This window comes from Sapajus apella, unplaced genomic scaffold (assembly GCF_009761245.1).
Source record: "Sapajus apella isolate SASKATOON/1434 unplaced genomic scaffold, GSC_monkey_1.0 scaffold2, whole genome shotgun sequence".
Taxonomy (NCBI): Eukaryota; Metazoa; Chordata; class Mammalia; order Primates; family Cebidae; genus Sapajus; species Sapajus apella.
In genome coordinates, this window is record NW_022436942.1 from 67813687 (window position 1) to 67831023 (window position 17337).

The window sequence follows — 17337 nt, forward strand, 5'->3', positions numbered from 1 at the left end:
TGTTTGAGCCCAGGAGTTGAAGGTTGCAGTGAACTATGATCAGGCCACTGCATTCCAATACGGGAGACAGTAAGATTTTATCTCTAAAACAAAGTCTACAAGCACATATAAGTTTAATCCATGTTTTTAACATATTCTGCATTTCTTTTTTTTTTTTTTTTAAATGGAGTCTCACTCTGTTGCCCAGGCTGGAGCACAGTGGTGCAATTTTGATTTACTGCAATCTCTGTCTCCTAAGTTTAAGCAATTCTCCTGCCTCAGCCTCCCAAGTAGCTGGGACTACAGGTGTGCGCCACCATGTCCAGCTAATTTTTGCATTTTTAGTAGAGACGGGGTTTCACCATATTGGCCAGGCTGGTCTCGAACTCCTGACCTCAGGCAATCCACCCGCCTTGACCTCACAAAGTGCTGAGATGACAGGCATGAGCCACTGCGCCTGGTCATTTTCTGCATTACTAAGTTTGGACTGTCAACAAAACCATAAACTAAGCCCTCATTTGTATAATTTGCCAATTTCTGTGGTATAAATACTGTGATTTCAGACTGCCAACATGATGTTAGTAAATGCAGAGATGGAAAGAGATGGGTAGATACCGTTACATGGTCACCTCCACCGTATAGATGCAATAGATGCAAATAACCTTAAGAAATCATTTGCATCTATTGAATATTTATTATACAGATAATAGCAAGATATAGTAAAGCACTAAGGATTGATGAGTTTTGAGTATTTATTACTGTTCTAATGTGAATTTATTTAGCTATAGGTTTATATAATTTAAATTTTAATAATCACCAAATGTTGTGTAAGGAAGAATTTTACTGGCTTTGTCTCTTGTTCCTGGGAGGGAGACTCTAAATCCTTGGAATTTCTCAGAGTAATAGGAGTGACTTTGTTATTTATTAGCCCTGTGGCTTGTTTATTTGTTTGTTTGAGACAGAGTTTTGCTCTATCGCCCAGACTGGAGTGCAGTGGCATGATGTTGGCTCACTGCAACCTCTGCCTCCTGGGTTCAAGCAATTTTCCTGCCTCAGTCCCCTGAGTAGCTGGGATTACAGACACCTGCCAGCATGCCCAGATAAGTTTTGTATTTTTAGTAGAGACGGGGTTTCACCATGTTGGCCAGGCTGGTCTCAAACTCCTGACCTCAAGTGATCCACCCTGCTCAGCCTCCCAAAGTGCTGGTATTACAGATGTGAGCCACTGTGCCTGGCCTGTTTGTTTTGAGATGGGATCTTGCTCTGTCACCCATCTCAAAAGATGGCTGGAGTGCAGTGACGTGATCACAACTCGCTGCAGCCTCAATGTCCTAGACTCAAGTGATCCTCCTGCCTCAGCCTCCTGACTAGCTAGGACTACAGATACACACCACCATGCCCAGCTAATTTTTTTTAAATTATCTATAGAAACAGAGTCTTACTATGCTGCCCAGGCTGGTCTCAAACTCCTGGGCTTAAGCAATCCTCCCATCTTGGCCTCCCAAAGTGCTGGGATTATAGGCATGAGCCACTGCACCCAACCTATAAGCCCTTTGAATCACACCTGAGTTTATGCTAAGAGATGCAATGACCCAGGATGGGGTTGGTCACCAAAAAGACGAAACAGGCAATTAGAAGGTCTTTGAGTCCCCTAATCTCCAGGAGGGGAGACGTCTGCAGATTGAATTCAGTCATGTGGCCATTATTCAATCATGCCTACATAATACAACCACAATTAAAAACTCTCTCTTTTTTGGGGGGGGACAGAGTTTTGCTCTCATTGCTCAGGCTGGAGTGCAATGGCACAATCTCGATTTACCACAACCTCCACCTCCCAGGTTCATGCGATTCTCCTGCATCAGCCTCTCCAGTAGCTGGGATTACAGGTATGCACCATCACATCCGACTAATTTTGTATTTTTAGTGGAGACAGGATTTCTCCACGTCGGTCAGCCTGGTCTCAAATTCCCAACCTCAGGTTATCCACCCAACTCTGCCTCCCAAAGTGCTGGGATTTCAGGTGTGAGCCACTGCCCCTGGCCAATAAAAACTCTTGACACTGAAGCTCTGTAGAGCTTCCTGGCTGGGAGCTGATGTGCTGGGAGGGTGATAAGCCATGATCCCACGGGGAGAGAAGCTCTGAGGTCAGGATCCTCTCAGGCCTCGCCCTATGTGTCTCTTTATTTGGCTGGTCCCAATTTTATCCTTTATAATAAAACTGTAATTGTAAGTATAGTGCTTTTCTGAGTTCTGTGAGCCACCCTAGCAAGACATCAAATATGAGGGGGGTCATGGAAACTCCTGAGTTTGTGGCCAGTTGGTCATATGTGCAGGTGGCCTGGTATCCCTGATCTTGCAGCTGGCATCTGAAAGGAGGGCAGGATTGTTAGGACTCAGATGCTGACTGTGGGTGCTCAGCGTCCAAATTGGATTGAACTGTAGTATACCAGTAGGTATCAGAATGCTGTGTTTAGCAACTGGCTCCTAAAATTCCTGAAACGGTAGCGATGGGCTTTCTTTCACTGAGGTGACGCATGCCTGATCCTACCTGTGAGCCTTCGCCTGTGCCATTCCTCCTCCTGAAATGTCCTCTTTACACTCAGCTTCCTTCTTTATTGACTGAGTTATTCAGAATCTTTCTCTCTTGAGTGCATTCTCTGCATGAAGCACTACGCTGGGAGCTTGGGAGAGTGGAGAAGACAGACATCATCTGCGGTGGGTGCTATCAACGCCACACTCGGGTCCCTTGAGATCCCTTCACTGATTGCCCTGCACCACTCTGCCAGCTTCCACGGGCTGTCCTTCCATTTGCCTACACTTCCTCAAAGGACTCTCTCTGGGCTTCTGGAGCCACTCTTCTGCCATGTGTGAGACCCAAGGTGTCTCTCCCTTCACCTCTCTGCTAGGGCAGTTCTTACTCAATGACTGACTGAGCATGAAAGCCCTGCTCCCTTGCCGCAGACCAAGATAGCCCTGCAATGGAACTCCAGAGCTCCTGTTTGAGACCACGCTGAGGCCACCATCCATGAGTCTTGTCCTGAGATTTTATCCTGCCTGGCTTGCTTCCCTTCCCTGTCCTGTTTGCCCCACACCCTTCCTCATCTCCCTTGGGATCACTGGTTTAAACCATCATTTGTACACCAATCCTCGTCTCAGGGTCCAAACCGTCTCTGCTCTGTGGAGTTCACAGTCCAATGGGAACCTCCTAGCCAAGACAAAAACACCCCACATTTCTTTACAAATGAAGATCAGTGCTCTGAAGGACCAAGAACAGGGTCTCTGAAAGCTGTAACTCAGACCTGCCCAGGCAGGGCGACTCAGGAAGTCCCCCTTGAGGAAGGGGTGCTTCTTATAGGATGAACTCTGAAGGATGAGGGGGAATTTAGCCAGGTTAAGGAGCTGAGAAGCTTTGCAGGCAGGTGGCCTAGCAGGTGCAAAGGCCCTGTGGTAGGAGAGATGGTTTAAGCCAGTTTAAGTCGGTGTGGTCTGATATGCAGAGTGAGATGAAGCTAGAGAAATTGGCAGAAACAAGACTGTGTCGCTTGTCAGCCTGAGCGGGACTAGAAACACACGTAGCATGGCAAGCAGAGGGCTGACTCAAGAGATTTAAATTTTGAAATGTATCAAATTTTGAAATATAAAGGGTCTTCAAGTCACAGGAATTAACCATGTGATTCAGCCCACCCAATGAACAAGGTGACTGCATGAGCAGGGATGTTCACTGTGGTGATGTGTGTGATAGAAAAGGAAACAGAAGCAACCTGAATGTCTGCTAAGAGAGGACAGGTTTCAGACATTGAGCTATTCATTCATCGGATCCTCTATCGCCTTTAAAAAGCATGAGGGAGACATTGACGTGCTCACACAGAACTCCCTCTAGGCTGAGCTGTTGGGTGCAGAAGAAAATGCACAAATTAGATAGTTGTATTCTCACGAGAGGCATATCCAGAAAACATTGACAGAGTTAACACACATACACGCAGTTGTTGAAGGCAGCTACCATGGTGTATGACACAAACGATCAATGAATAGTTGAGTGACCAACTGGCAACTAAATGAATGAATGAATGAACGAATGAATGAATGAATGAATGAATGCCTTGTTGCTTCTGGGGAGTAGAAATGAAAGTAGGAGAGAGTTTTACTTTTTTATCTTCTGTGCTTCCCTATGACTAATTGTTTTCTATTTGCATATTTTCTTTTATAATTTTAACTTTTGAAGTATAATTTACATACAACAAAATGCACCGATTTTAAGGGTATAGTTTGATGAGTTTTCATAAATGCATACAGTCATGTAAGAAATACAATCACTATGTAGAACATTTCCCCCAGATTTTCCTCTCCGCTGGGGCCTCAGCTTTGCCTCCTTTCTGGCCTTGGTCCTGAGAAAGGAAGTTGAGCCCGGAGCGGAAGCAGGAGGGACCCTGGGCTCCTCTGAGGGAGTGACCTCATTTAATCCCCACACAACCTGGCATGGTCCAAGGCTCCCTGTTTTGGAAATAGGGGAAGGGCAGCTCAGAGGGGGATGAACTGAGAATTCACTTCCTCCCCTGTATTTGGCTGCTGAGATGCTTGGAGGCCCTTCAAGATCTAGGAGTGAGGGAGAAAATGTCCTGGAAGCACTTGGACCACTGTGAATATAAAAATAGAGATGGAGGCCGGGCATGCTGGCTCACAATTATAGTCCCAGCACTTTGGGAGGCCAAGGCAGGAGGATCACTTGAGGCCAGATGTTCAAGACCAGCTTGAACAACATAGTGAGACCCCATCTCTACAAAAAAAAAAAAAAATTTAATTCACTGGGCATGGTGGTGTGTGCCTGTGGTCCCAGCTACTCAGAAAACTCAGGTGGTAGGGTTGCTTGAACCCAGGAGGTCAAGGCTGCAGTGAGCAGTAATTGCACCACTGAACTCCAGCCTGGACAACAGAGTGAGATCCTGTCTCAAAAAAAAAAGAAGGGGGTCAGGCGTGGTAGCTCACACCTGTAATCCAGCACTTTAGGAGGCCGAGGTGGACAGATCACTTGAGGTTGTGAGTTTGAGACCAACTGGGCCAACATCATGAACCCTGTCTCTACTTAAAATACAAAAATTAGCCAGGCATGGTGGTGCACTCTTGTAATTCCAGCTACTTGGGAGGCTAAGGTGGGAGGATCGCTTGATCCCGGCAGGCAGAAGTGCAGTGAGCCGAGATCACACCACTGCACTCCAGCCTGCGCAACAGAGTGAGAGTCTGTTTAAAAAAAAAAGAAAAAAGAAAGAAAGAAGAAGGAGGAGGAGGAGGAGATGGACAAGGTCATCCTGTTGCCCACTCTGGCCTCACATCACTGGGGCATCGGAGGGAGCAGGAAACGCTGCTGCTTCTCTAGACTGTCTACTTGGGTCTGTTTCTCCGCTGCCCCCACCCCACCGCCATGAGCTAGCCCAAACCCCTCCCGCTGTGACCTGCCTGAATACAGGAGGAGGAACGAAGGTGTCCCTCCCTACCTGCGGGGTGGAATGTTGGACCCCAGGGCTGGGAAGACAGAAGGAAGGAGACAGGCTCAGGAGACCCAGCCACCTGCCTCACTAAGAGCTGTTCCTCCTACCTTCCTCTTTATATTTCCTGTCGCTTTCCCTACCAATAAAATGGTAATAATCATCCATTTTTAGCACCCCTGAAGTCCCTACTGCTGGGCTCAGGGACACGAGATAGCAGCCTCTGGCTGTCCGTAAACACGAGAGACAGATGTTGTCAACATCTGGAGACAAGGGAGGCCCTGTTTGTGCCTGGGGCTGGGACGTGTGCCCATCTGGGAGGAGTGTTCCAAGGGTACGAGGCCCCCATCTGTCACTCACCTGGACAGGGATGCTTCCACCCCAGAGCATGGCCCCTAGGCCCTGGCTGGGGCTCCCAGGCTTGGAGGCCCTTTGGAGGGGAAGTTGGACAGGCGCTGACGGCCAGGAGGGGACTTCAAAGGCTTCTCTAATCCCTGTGACATTTTGAGACACAGGAGTTGGCTTTTTTCATGCTGAGGATCAAAGCCCAGAGCTTTATAAATAACCCTCATAAAAGCCAAGGGGCTTGTAAAGTCAAACAATAAGTCACAAAGAGTGTGAGCAGGAGCTTTTCAGAGCAGGAGAGAGGCTGGGGAAGTCTGGCCCCTACCCCATCTCTGCCCCACCAGATGGCCACTCACCAGCACTCCCGGATGATCCGAGAGATAGAAGGCCCTGTGGGAGGTCGGGAAGAAGACTTGGGGGTGGCCTGGGTTGGACTTGGAGACTCCTCCGCCACTCCTGATAGACATCCTACAGCTGGCCATTCATTCATTCATTCTTTCAGTCCATCAGTCAGTCAACAAACATTTCCTGATGCCATCCCTGTAAAAGACCTCTGGCCAAGGAACATGTACTTTGGGGTCACTGGGGTTCAACTCACAGCACTGCCTCTCCCAACTGGGTGACCTCCAGCAAATTACTTAATCTCTCTGAGCCTCAGTTTCCTCACCTTTAAAATGGGGGATACATTTTGAACCTGTCCTAAGAGAGTTCTTGAGGAACTTCAGTGGGCATGGCAGGTGGCAAACACTCAACACGCGGGTTATTTACTGTTAATCAGACGGCAGTAGCAGTGAGCAAAGGCGGCCTCTACACAGCTGTTTGTGTTGTCGTTGTTGTTGTTTTGCCTGGCTCCCAGTCTCCCCAAATAACTTCCCCTTCTACGGGGCCTAACTGGGAGGCAGGTTTGGGTCTGTGTTTTCTGTGTCACAGAGGCCATGAGTCATCACCCAAGAAGAGGCTGTTTCAGAGCCAGGGGGTCATAGGTTCTAGTCCCATGTCTAGCACTTTCCAGCTGTGTGTCCTTGGGGGCCCCTGTCCTCCCTCTCTAAGCCTCAATTTCCTCATCTGTAAAATGAGGGCAGCAGAGAGGCGCCAGTGAGGGTAGGAATATCCAGTGCTTGGCGCATAGTAGGTGTTCAGTAAGTGGCTGTGGATGCTTTTAGCCCTTCTCCCAGTGGGAATTTCCAAGGGAGAGGTCAGCATCAGTGTGGAGGGGATTAGAAGATGATGGGGGCCCTGAAGCCCAGCATGTTGGAAGCTGCAGCCTGGGACTGCCCTTGGATAAGGAGGCCAGGAAGTAGGACAGACTGTACCAGCGTGTTGCCCTCACCTCATCAAAGGGCATTTTTTGTTCCTTCCTTCCTTCCTTCATTTCCTTCCCTCCTTCCTTCCTTCCTTCCTTCCTTCCTTCCTTCCTTCCTTCGATGGAGTCTCACTCTGTCACCCAGGCTACAGTGCAGTGGCATGATCTTGGCTCACTGCAGTTTCTGCTTCCTGGGTTCAAGCAATTCTCCTGCCTCAACCTCCTGAGCAGTTGAGACTACAGGCACATGCCACTGTACCCGGCTAATCTTTGTATTTTTTTTTTAGTAGAGATGGGTTTTTGCCATGTTGGCCAGGCTGGTGTCAAACTCCTGACCTCAAGTGATGCACCCGCCTGGGCCTCCCAAAGTGCTGGGATTATAGGCATGAGCTACCACGCCCAGCCGAAAGAGCCTTTTCTAATTGCAAACAGTAGCTTCAGAATATCAGCAAGTTCATTTCACAGATGAGAAAAGCTATAGTCCAAGGTGGCAAAAGCATCTGGACTAGAATTCAAACCCAGGCCTGGGTGATTCCAGATTAGCCTTTTCTGCAGCTCCTGTACAGGCGCTAAAAGTGGGCAGCCCAGAGCGGGCTTCTCCCTGCCTTCTCTTCTGCAGCATCTAGCTGACCAGATTATTCCAGAGAAGGCAAATTAGCATCCAGAGCTGGCTTCACATCCAGGCATCTCCCATTACAGGGGATTCAAATTTAGCTGCAGCCACCCCAGCTGCCAGGATCCTGGTTCTCTGCAAAGAAGGTTGAGGACCAGGAAGCCGGGAGAGGCGGGCATGCTGGCGACTGCCATTCATTGGTTTAGCCACTCAGTCACCCAGTGCACAGTCAGTCACTGAACAAATGCTTAGTAGTGCCTTCCACGTGCCAGGCCTGTGCGGGATGCCACGGCTACCGTGCAAACCACATAAGGATGGTGCCTTATCTGACCTCCCCCTCCCCAGAGCTCATAGCACGTGAGCAGATGATAGCGGCAGTGTGATGAAGTTGAGGCTGGGGCGTGTGGAGGTGTTGCTTGGCCCCTCATGGAGGAGCATCAGTGAGGACTTCCCGGTGGGGGTGACAATTGAGCTGCAACCAAACTCAGCAGAAGGTAGCCTGGGAAAGGAGACCAGGAAAAGCACTCAGGCCAAGGGAACAGCCTGGGCCAAGGCAGGAAGGCACACAGTATAGACATAGAAGGGTCCCGTCCCCCAAACACGTCTTTGTCCTGTTTCAAGTATGCATCCTCTGGCCAGGCGCAGTGGCTCATGCTGGTAATCCCAGCACTTTGGGAGGCCAAGGCAGGAAGATGACTTGAGCCCAGGAGTTTGAGACCAGCCTGGAAAACATGGAGAAACCCCGTCTCTACGGAAAATACAAAAATTAGCTGGGTGTGGTGGTGGGTGCCTGTAGTCCCAGCTACCTGGGAGGCTGAGGCAGGAGAATCACCTGAGCCCAGCAGGTGAAGGCTGCGGGATCACACCATTGCACTCCAGCTTGGGCGACAGTGGGGACTCTGTCAAAAAGAGAAAGAAAGCAACCCTGAGTGACTGGTGTGTCTGGTATTCTGTGATCCTCAAATCCACCTTGTCCTCACCCCCGTGCCCAGGTAGATATTATTATTCCCTTTATGGCATCTGAGTCAAGGGAGGCTCAGAAAGGTTGATAATTCACTCAAGGCCACACAGGATCCAGACGAGCCTGATAGATGAAGCTGTTTGGAGCTATTTTCTGCCTTTTTTTTTTTTTTTTTTTTTTTTTATTTGGAGTTTTGCTCTTGTTTCCCAGGCTCAAGTGCAATGGCACAATCTCAGCTTACCGCAACCTCCACCTCCCGGGTTCAAGCAATTCTCCTGCCTCAGCCTCCCAAGTAGCTGGGACTACAGGCACCTGCCACCATGCCTGGCTAATTTTTGTATTTTTAGTAGAGATGGGGTTTCACCATGTTGGTTTTGTTTTGTCTTTAAGACATGGTCTCACTCTGTCACCCAGGCTGGAGTGCAGTGGTGCTATCATGGCTATCTGCAGCCTCCACCTTCCGGACTCAAGCCATCCTCCCACCTCGGCCTCCTCAGTAGCTGGAACTACAGACACTCACCACCACCGCCAGCTAGCTAACTTTCTTTCTTTCTTTCTTTCTTTTTCTTTCTTTCTTTTTTTGAGACAGGGTCTCTCTCTGTCACCCAGGCTGGAGTGTGGTGACACCATCTCAGCTCACCACCATCTCTGCCTCCCAGGTTCAAGCGATTCTCCTGTCTCAGCCTCCTGAATAGCTTGGATTACAGGTGCGTGCCACTACCGCCCGGCTAACTTTTGTATTTTTAGTAGAGACAGGGTTTTATCATGTTGTCCAGGCTGGTCTTGAACTCCTGACCTCAAATGGTCCACACACCTTGGCCTCCCAAAGTTCTAGGATTACAGGCATGAGCCACTGCAACCAGCCCCCAGCTAAATTTTTTTATTTTTTTATTTTTGTAGAGACAGGGTTTCGACAGACTGTCCATGCTGGTCTTGAATTCCTGGGCTCAAGTGTTCTTCCTGCCTTGGTCTCCCAAAGCGCTGGGATTACAAGTGTGAGCCACTGCACCTGGCCCAGGAGCAGTTTATCTGGGGCTCTCTCAGCACTTCCAGGGCTTACGGTCTGTACCTTGGCAAGTCATCTCCCCTCATTAAGCCTCAGTTTTCTCATCTGCAAAATGAGACTTAAGTGGCTGACTCAGCCCTGGACAGCCCCTACCCCACACCTGTCCTGCTGACCTCATTAGGGCAGGTGGCCTGGAAGCAGTGGTCCCTGGGGGAGGCACAGCCACAAACCCTGTCCCATCTAGGGCAGGGACAGTGAGATCTCCCTGAGAGCTTCTGGCCTAATTGCCAGCAGACCCCAGGGGGCTGTGGCTGCTTCGTGCTGCTTCCCGAAACTCACGTGGGGAGCTCCTCCAAGCCAACCCTGGGACCCACAGCTACTCTGTGGCCAAAGGATGGGCTTCTAACACCAGACTGAGCACCTCTACCTGCCCCCCACGCTGGGTGCCTCTCAACAGTTGCTCTCTCAATTCCCAAGGTACCTTGTGAGGTCAGTACCTATGTGCCCCCTTTCCAGACAAGACATCCCAGGGAGGGAGAGGACTGCTCAGAGCTGCCTCAGTTTCCCCTTCTGGGAAATAAGAATGATGAGGCCCAGCTCACAGGCAATACCGGCCCTTCCTGAGCCTCAGTTTCCTCACCTGTAAAATGGTGTGAATCTGACTTGCCAGGTCAGTGCAAGAATTCATCACCAAATAATAACAATAGTGCCCAATTATTGAGCACTTACTATGTGCTGGCTGCTTTTCAGGAGTTCTGTGTGCATTAACTGTTTTAGTCCTCACAGCAATCTTAGGAGATAGGGCTTGCTATTATCCCCATTTTACACCTGAGCAAACAGAGGCACCAGGAGGCTGAGAAGAAACTCCCCTCAACACATATAAAGGGCTTAGCACAGAAGAGGCCTCCATAAAGTTAATACTTATTTCTCCTTCATTCCCTCCAATATCAAGCCAAGCCCTTTCCCACGACCTCCACCCTTCCAGCTTCCTCTGCCTTCTCTGGACAGCGACAGATGGTGTCATTCGTGGGATTACCTGGGGGCCAGAGTTGCAAAGCTTTTATGTTAACTAAAGTTAGGCACAAAAGAAACTTCCCAGCCCCATGGGGACCATGAGCGGCGGACCATGTCCCCCAGTGAGAGATGCTGGGATATAAACCAACCCTGGGACAGAAATCAGAACAGGGATCCTTCCCAGGTTCCTTCCACTCTTAGATTCTAAAAGCAGGACTGCAGTGCCGCCTGAGTGGTGCCATCTCTCTCCCTGGGGCTGGGAAATGCCAGGCCATTGTCTGGCACTGGGGAGGGGGAGTGTCTCGGTGACAAGGTCCTGGGATTGGCAAGTACACCCCCTTCCCCACCCCATGCACGCCAGCCCCCCAGAGCAGCTGGACAGCATTTCTGCTGTCTGTGGGCTCATTTATCATTCAGAGGGGGCACTGCTGCCATGAGGTCCCCAGGGACGGCTCTGCCATGGCCCCGTCTGATTGAAATCCAGCCCCAGCACACACTCAGCCAGGAAAGTGGCTGCCTGGAACCCGAAATAAATAACTCCGTGGGCAGGAGGCACAAATCTGCTGCTAATTACGGCATATCCTGATTAAATGGGGTGCGTAAATAAATATTTCAACTCAGAAGATGAATAGGCTGCGAGAGCTGCTGTGGCCAGCCCTGCTCCAAGCCCCTCTTGCCCTCCTTCCTCACAGTGGCGAAGGACAGGGCCTTGGCTCCACTTGCAGTGTGACTCAGGATCTATCACTCCCCCCTCCGGACCCCAGTTTCTTCATCGTCAAACAGTGTCGAAGATCACTACTCGGCCAACTTTGCAGGCCTGGGGTGAGAATGTGAACAGAGCATTTGGAGTGATTAGATTTTGACAGAGCCAAAGAGGTAGTGATTATGAATGGTAAAGAATTAGGAATTTGGGCCGGGTGCAGTGACTCACACCTGTAATCCCAGGACTTGGGGAGGCCAAGGCAGGAGAATGGCCTGAACCCAGGAGTTTGAGACCAGCCTAGGCAACATAGGGAGACCCTGTCTCTATGAAATAAAATTTAAAAATAAATGAAAGCATGAGAAAGTTGGAACCAGCCAGTCTTGGGTTTGAATGCCAGCTCTGGAACTCTCCCTGTGGCTCAGTTTCCCCTTCTGCAACTTGCGGGGAGTAGGGAAGAGCCAGCAAACCCTCTGGGCTGTCGTAACCCAATTCCATACACTTGAGTCCTGGTAGTTATTCTTATTATACATGGAGGTCCCTGGAAGACCCGGCCTCAGGCAAGGCCTCATTCTCCATTCCATGCCCATGTGGAGGACCGGCCCGGAGGATTTGTTTTCCCAGATGCCACCTCCTTATTTCCGTGAGGCAGAGCGATAATAGAATCAGGGGCCCAGGGAAGGCAGAAGGGAGAATCATCCTGAAAAAAGTTTAAATCAATTAACTTCCTTCCAGAAAACAGACTGGGAAATGTAATGGAGAAATAATGACTCTTCTCCACAGGATTAACTGACATAGACCAGGGCCCAGCAAGGAATTGCAGAGGCGGGCTCAGGAGCCTTGTTTCTGACTGGCTATGTGGCCTTGAGCAAGTCTTAGTCCTTCTCTGAGCTACAGTTTCCCCATGTGTACAAGGAGGGGGCTTGGACCAGCATCAGGAAACGCTAATCAATTGCATGACTTCCCTAACTTGCCCCTTCTTGCCCACGGCAGGCATTGCTAATCCATTGCAGCACCATTCTCACTGAGCCCAGATAGGATAGCAAAACCCACCCAAGCCAGTGCTCCAGACATTCCGTCCCGATGGTTCAGAGTTGGCACCGGGCACCCGACCAGTTCAGATGGTCTCCAAGTCCTCATCTAGCGCTGGGCCAACATCGATGTGATTGTTATTGCTATTGTAGGTGTTGTTACTGCTGTTGCAGGTTCGGTGGCCGTCACGGCACTAACCACAAAGGTTCACCTTCACTGAGTGATAGCTGTGAGCCCGGCACTATTCTAAGCACTTTCATATTTTAACTGACTGTAGCATCATAACCATTGGACAAGGCAGTTATTACTCTTATTATCATCATTATTTTACAGAGGAAGAAACCAAGGCCCAGAGAGGGGACGTGATTGGCCCAAGGTCACAAAGTTAATAAGTGGGGCAAGGGTTCAAATCGCTGCCTCTGAGGCCGGGCGTGGTGGCTCATACCTGTAATCCCAGCACTTTAGGAGGCCAAGGCAGGTGGATCACTTGAGTACGGGAGTTCGAGACCAGCCTGGCCAACATAGTGAAACCCCATCTCTACTAAAAATACAATAATTAGCTGGGCCTGGTCGTGCACACATGTAATCTCAGCTACTTGGGACGCTAAAGTGGGAGGATCTCTTGAGCCCAGGGGCGGAGGTTGCAGCGAGCCGAGATCGCACCACTGCACTCCTAGGTGACAGAGCCAGGCCCTGTCTCAACAAAGAAAAAATTCCATGCCTCTGCCTCACCTGAAACAGTACAGAGTGAAGAGTAAACAGTCCTTCTCTTCTCTTGTAATTGAAAGTCAGGGGACAAGAAAGAGCCACCCTTTCTCCATGCTAAGTTCTGTGCCAAATTAATCACATTATCAGTTTGGAACTATAATTATCCTCATCTTCCAGATGGGGAAACTGAGGCTCAGAGGGGTGATGGGACCTGCCCAAGGTCACGTGGCTGGTTGTTTTCAAGGGGTGGGGGTGGCACTGCTCTTCTTCTCCCACCTGCCCTCTCAATGCCTGTACTGTGAGCCCCTAAGGGCAGGAACAGGGCCATTTATCCTGAAATCTCCAGCCTAGCACCTGCCACACTGGAGTTGCAGAATGAATGAAGGATGCAGCTAGTATCAGAGGAGTACCAGGCTTAAGGTACATGCCAACCCTAAGACCATCACCAGCTCTCAGACCCCTGAGCTGACTCCTCGTCCCTGTCCTTTGCTGGCCCATCTGCCCTACATGGGTGACCTCTCACCTCTGCTCGTGGTCCCAGATGACCCTGCGGGCTTCTGGTTGGGGTCCAAATCAATCGTTCCTATGTGGTCTATCCCAGTCCTGCCTCCTCCCATCCATCTTCCCACTGCAGCTCAGAGGAGAAGACGGTGTTGAGATGGAGTGGGAGAGGAAGAGAGAGGGTCCCACCCCAGGATAGTGTTGGGCTCACTGAGTCCTCCCCAGTGTCCTCCCATCACCTCTCAAATAGCCACTCCCCAGAGCCTGGCTCACATCTGTAATCCCAGAACTTTGGGAGGCCAAGGTGGGTGGATCACTTGAGGTCAGGAGTTTGAGACCAGCCTGGCCAACCTGGTGAAACCCCATCTCTACTAAAAATACAAAAATTAGCTGGATGTGGTGGCAGGCACCTATAATCTCAGCTACTTGGGAGGCTGAGGCAGGAGAATCACTTGAGCCCAGGAGGCGGAGGTTGCAGTGAGCCAAGACCATGCCATTGCACTCCAGTGTGGGTGACAAAGCAAGACTCTGTCTCAAAAAAAAAAGGAAAAAAAAGCCACTCCCCAACCACAGGTCCCTTTGGTGAAATACCGTGATACCCAACATATAAGAGTCAAAAGCAGAGGGCTCTGGCTGGTAGGTGCGGTTTTAGGGGAGTTCAAACTTGTGCCCAACCCTTATTCCTTCCCTCTCAGTAGCCCCCAGGGTGGAATCTCCCCAGAAACTTCCAGAAAAAACTGTCCCAGGGACCAGGAAGCCTGAGTTTGATGAGCAGCCACTGGCTCACTGTGGCAAGTCTCTTCCCCTCTCTGAGCCTCAGTTTCCCCAGTGATTACATGAGAGGATTGAACTGGAAGCTTTCAAACATTTATTGTGAAAACTGTAAAAACACTGAACCCCAATTTGAAAAGGGGTTCAAATCCCAATTGGAAAAGGGATTTATCCCCTTGTCTTCATGCCACCCCATGCCAGGTCAGAGGGAGCCTAGCCATCTCTCCAGAAGAGTTCAACTTTGTTCGACAAGCACATATTGAGCTCTTGCTGTATACCTGGGCTCTGTGCCAAGCCTTGACCATACAAAGATGAAAAAGACCAGGTCCCTGACTTCAGATTGAAATGGAACATGCTGTAGTTGAAGTTGGCAGCGCAGGAGCTGGGCTGTGGATCCCAGAGCTTTATCTGTTCCACTACTTCTGCCCACCCCTGCCAATAATTAGAGGTCCCTAAGGCATCCTCCTCAATGCTAAGGCTCATAGAAAGGTTTTGAAAATACAAGAATAGATTTTTTTTCAAGCATTTTATTATTTAAAAAATTCAAACATACAGCATTTACAATGAACACTTTAATATCCACCACCTGGTGCCTACCATTAATATTTTACTGTATTTGCTTTATCAAATAGGGGCACCCTCCCAGCCCTGCAGGATTTCATGACTCAGAGGGGGCTATAGGGAGGAGTTAGAGTTCTTTTGGGGAAACCCTATGAATTTGTGATGGCAACACCAGCGGCTGCCACAGACCCAGACATTTAAGCAGTATATCTCATGCAACAGTTTCAAAGCTTATGTCACTGATAAACAGGTGGGCAGCTTTCATCCACAAGTGATTCAGGGATCCAGGCTCCATCCATCTTCTTTCAGCCCTGCCCTGCCTTGGAAGAGTCGATCTTCCCCTTCTTCTTCTTCTTTTTTTTTTTTGGACACTAGGTCTTGCTCTGTTGATTAGGCTGGAGTGCAGTGGCACAATCTTGGCTCACTGCAGCCTCCACTTCCCAGACTCACGCTATCCTCCTGCTTCAGCCTCCAGAGTAGCTGGGACTCCAGGTGCACACCACCATGCCTAATTTTTGTATTGTTTTTGTAGAGATGGGGTTTCACCATGTTGCCCAGAATTGTCTCAAACTCTGGGGCTCAAGTGATCCTCCTGCCTCAGCCTCCCAAACCACTGGGATTACAGGTGTGAGCCATTGCACCAGGGCTCACAACCTTACAACCACTTCTTGTTTTTTTTTGAGACAGTCTCATTCTGTTACCAGGCTGGAGTGCAGTGGCGCGATCTCAGCTCACTGCAGTCTCTGCCTCCTGGATTCAAGCCATTCTCCTGCCTCAGCCTCCTGAGTAGCTGGGATTACAGGCACGCACCACCACACCCAGCTAATTTTTGTTTTTTTTTTGTATTTTTAGTAGAGATGGGGTTTCACCATGATGATCTCAATCTCCTTGACTTCACGATCCACCCGCCTCAGCCTCCCAAAGTGCTGGGATTACAGGCATGAGCCATGGCGCCCAGCCCACAACCACTTCTTATATCACACTTGCTCACAGTCCATACACAGATGATCATATGCATGTATGTATCCTACATAGATTCATAGTTCATTAATACGCAGATGAAAAAGACCAGGTCTCTGACTTGAAGGGCCTTCCAATAAGTGAAACCGACAATTATTTCCTCTTAGCTGTCCCTTTCCTGAGAGAAAGCCCATGAGACTTTCCATTTTGCAAGGGCGGGTAGATCTGACATTGGAACACCGGAGGAAGGATTTCATTCGATAAATCTTTACTGGGCACTTTTCATGTGCCCAGCATATTCATGTGGTTGAACTCATTGTATTTTTTCCCTTCACTCTTGCAAGAGTGTTTCCACCATTTTATATGAGAGAATGTTGAGATAAAAAAAAAAAAAAGCAACAACAACTATATATGTATATATATATATACACACACACACATCAGGGAATGGATGCTAAGGCTCAGAGTGGTGAAGTGACTTGCCTAAGGTCACACAGCTAGTGATGGAACTGGATTTGAACCCAAATATCACTTCCTAGTTCCCTGGTTTTTTCTGCATCATCGGGGTGTCTGCTGGAACCACAGTGAAGACACACAGAGGGTTAGTTTCCTGACAAAAGCCATTCCTCATCAGGCCCAAACTAGGGACTCCATATGCATCTCTGCATCTTCTCCTCCCTTGCAGCCCCACGAGGTTGATATTGTCATTCGTGCCTTTTAGAGAATAGGAAGCTGAGGATCAGAGAGGTGAAGCGACTCACCCGCGGTCACACAGTCAGTTTGGTTTCATATTCCAGCCTATTCAACCTGGGGCACATATTGATGTATCGCTGGTTTTTATGCTGAACATAAAGACAGCAGGATTGTTCCTTGTCGCAAAGATGGTTTCAAAGGCAATGAGATACCTGCTCCATTAACAATGGTGAAAACATATTTTAAGGCCATGGAGTGACATCTCTGAGCGATAACGGTTGACAGGATGACTGCAGGCAGTTTAGCAGATCCCCTAACTCCTGGATCCCAGCCAGGGACAAGGTGGGGAGTAGCTTCCTGGAGCTCCCTGGGTCTGAGCCTAGGTCTGGGGCTGCGGTGGGGAGCCCAGCACAGCTGGGCAAGAAGCTGGGACCCAGCCTATCGATGACGAAAGGCCCGATCAATGCTATCTCCCCGGGCCATGCCTGGCCAGACATTGATTTCTACTGCTGCTGTTAACTCCCTGTTTATGTAACGCCTGAACTTTGCACAACTGAACCGTTTAATGTGCAGAAGAGGGCCTGTTGCCATGAAAACCAGGCTGCACATGGCAGCCGGGATGCAGCGGTATCCCCGTTTCATTGGCCTGCGCTGAATGTATTTTAACCTTGATAAGTCAATAACTTTTTGTACAAAAGGAGATCTGCCAG